This window comes from Bos mutus, chromosome 20 (assembly GCF_027580195.1).
Source record: "Bos mutus isolate GX-2022 chromosome 20, NWIPB_WYAK_1.1, whole genome shotgun sequence".
NCBI lineage: Eukaryota > Metazoa > Chordata > Mammalia > Artiodactyla > Bovidae > Bos > Bos mutus.
In genome coordinates this window covers 34650880-34654169 of record NC_091636.1, presented here as the reverse complement: position 1 = coordinate 34654169, position 3290 = coordinate 34650880, and positions in this window count along the sequence as shown.

Sequence of the window (3290 nt, the reverse complement as noted above, 5' to 3'; positions counted from 1 at the left end):
TAATCTTAATATTCTCTCTGTGAAATCTCCATACTTGTAGTTGTGATGAAATCATCCAAATCAGTTCCCTGAAATCTTGAAAAACAAAAATGCTCGTAAAGTGGATTAAACAAAACCAGCTTGAGCTCTTGATGAATACACTTGAAAGATTCCAGATCTCTGTACCATATTGGCATTCTTTTACTGAATTCCCTAAAATATTACAAAACAGCCATTTAATAAAGCACAGTTAAATAGATTAGAAGTCACTTCAGTGTGACAGAACCTTATTTTGACTGATTTCAGTAGAATCTCACAAAAGGGAAATCTGAATGGATCTTTGTGGGAGGCTAGGGTCTAGGCAGTATTTCAAACTGGGGAGAGGGTGAGATTGCTCCAAACTTATGATATGATAGTTTAGGATTGGTGGACAGATTAAGGTGAGTATCTCAAGGAAAGATTTCATGGGTAAACTACCATTTCAGAAGACAATACTATGTGCAGTAATCAATGCATGAATATCTTGATAAACTAATATTTATTGGGTTTGGTCTTACCTTTTCTAGACAAACTTTTATTGAACAGCTCCGTCATGTTATTATTGACAGTCTCAGTTTACACTTTTCATTTTGATATATATTTCTAGTTTATTCTTTTCCCAAAGATTTAGAGTTGTGAGTCCAAGCCCCTTTAGAGGTAAGACTATGATCTTTGGAGAAATTAAAATACCCTTATGTTTACTCTGTTGCTTTCACCAAAAAGGGTTGTGGAAGGGTTATCATTAGTGGAAGATGGGAAATAGGAAATGAAAGATGTATTCTAGTAATTCTCTGGCAATGAGCAATCTTGCCCATCTTTGAGGAGGAATAATTTTTATTCTAAGAATCCTCTTTAGGGCATGCCACACCAGGGCTGCGAATTGTCTCTACTTTTTACAGCATTCTCTGTTCAAGTGGGGCCAGGGAGCCTGGAGAAGGAAGCAACGTTTTCCATCAAGACTCTTCAGTGCTCTTATAATAGGTGTTGGTCCCAGAGTTTGTGTAGAAAAGGGGCAAGGTAGTTATTGATAATATATCTGTCTGGCAAAGTGATCTTGACATTCATTTGGTCTCAATTAATAAATTATTTTGGCTGCTTAAAAATAAAGCATGCAGGGTACTCTTTCTACCCGCTTCTGATGTCTATGTCAGAAGCTTTCTCTATCTCCTTTATACTTTAATAAAACTTTATTACACAAAAGCTCTGAGCAAACAAGCCTTGTCTCTAGCCCCGGATTGAATTCTGCTCCTCCTCTGCTGAATCACGCAAAGAATCCCGGAGTCTTTGAGTGATTCAGCAACAAGCTTTCATCTTGGGGGCTTGTCTGGGATTCTTCAGGATAAAGTAAGGATGCTTGGAGCTCTAGTTCTTTGTTCTCCTAGAGAACACATTTTCTGCTGTACTTTACTAACTCTATGGTGTGCTTGTGTGAATGAATGAAAGGCCCTGCATGAAGCAAGTGAGGAGCCCTGCTCTGGGGTTCCGTGGTGACCTCATACACCTAATGGCAGAAACCTGTCGGGGGTTTATACCAACCTGCCAATGCCAAGAGGCACCCAATGTTTCCTTTGAGAACCGACCAGAAATGGGCAAAGCGTATGGACCAAACTTTCCTTTCTTGGTCACACTTTTCAGTCTCTTTGACCATTTCATAACTCTTTAGAAATTAGAAGTACTAACCTAATCTATCGGATCACAGACTTTCAAGGGACTTGTGATCTATGCTATTATTGTGTACTATGACTTAGGTCCCAAACTTGGATTGGTAGTCAGGAAGCGCCTAGCCTCACTAGGAATTGAAAGTTCAGAAGTTAGATGGAGCTCTAGCTACAAGAGCATCTCTGAGGTTAAAGGTTATTCAGATTGGAACTACAATGGGTTTTTTTTCCTTTGGTAGCACTTGCTCTTAGTGGACCAGAGTAGACTCTTATACTGGTGTGGTGACGCTTGGAAGGAACATCTCAGTTTTATGTTTGTATTGGTCTTATTGTGGTCAAGAATATACTAAGGGTCGTGCACAGGCACTCAGGTGACAAATGTTTCCCCCAGCGGTTTAGCCTGGGAGGCATTCCAGAAGGTTACTCTGATTGCACTCCGGGTGGCATCAGAGGTAATGGTGAAGAGCTGGATGGCAGTTAGGGGTGCCATCAGGTCTACCCCTGGTGCATCCCCATCCTGTCTTGGTGGTAGAACCGGGAGGGACAAGTATGGCGCCTGCGTTGGTAAGAGACAGATTAAGTCTGACCAGGAAAGAAAAAGAAAAGCTTTGGTGTAAAATCTGTCTACACCCCCATCTAGAGCAAGGAGGGACACCTCTGGTAGAAAGATGGCGCTGGTCGCTTTTTTTCTCTCTTACAGATGGGAGCTAACAATTCCAGCCTCACTCATTTGAACTGTATCCTGAAAAACTGGGATAGATTTAATCCCCAGGGCTTAAAGAAGACACGCCTGGTCTTCCTATGTGATACTGCATGGTCATGGTATCTATTGGAGGATGCCGAACGGTGGCCGGTTGGAGGGTCTCTTAAGTATAATACTGTTTTACAATTAGACTGGTTCTGTAGAAAACAAGGGAAATGGATAGAAGTAGCCTATGTGTTGCCCTTTCTCTCTCTGCGAAATATGCCAGACTTATGTCCAAAGGGTATAGATTTGGGTGTGACTCCTTCAGCTCCCTCCTGTCCTCCTACTTTGCTAGATGAGATGGAGGACAGGAGACAAAGAGATAAAGAAAAGCAGGTTTATCCAATCTATCCCTGGGATCATATGTGCAGAGCAGCCAGAGAGACTGAGGAACAGCCTCACAAGCTGTTGCCTCTTCATGAAGCACCCACCAGGAGAAATAATCAATCTGTCAGAGTTAATAAGCCTTTTTCTTATCAAGAAATACAAAGAATCAAGGAGGATCTGGGAGACTTCAGAAAAAAAATAAATTAGAGCTTTTAAAGGTGTTACTCTGCTTTATGACCTTACTTGGAAAGATGTGATGTATATCTTGGGACAAATGCTGACTCCCAACTCAAAGAGTCGAGTTTTGGGAAAAGTGGTTGCTTATGAAGATGAATGGCTTGGTAATGAATCAGTAGGGAAGAGAGAGAACGAGATAGTCACCCTCCCCACTGGAAATCAGGCCATCCCAATTAAAAAACCAGACTGAGACTAGAGACTACAACACAGCTAAAGGAAGGTGGGATCAGAGTCATTTTGTCAGATGTATTCTTGAAGGACTCAGGCAGGTGTGTGCTAACCCTTTAAACTATGGCAAATTGGCA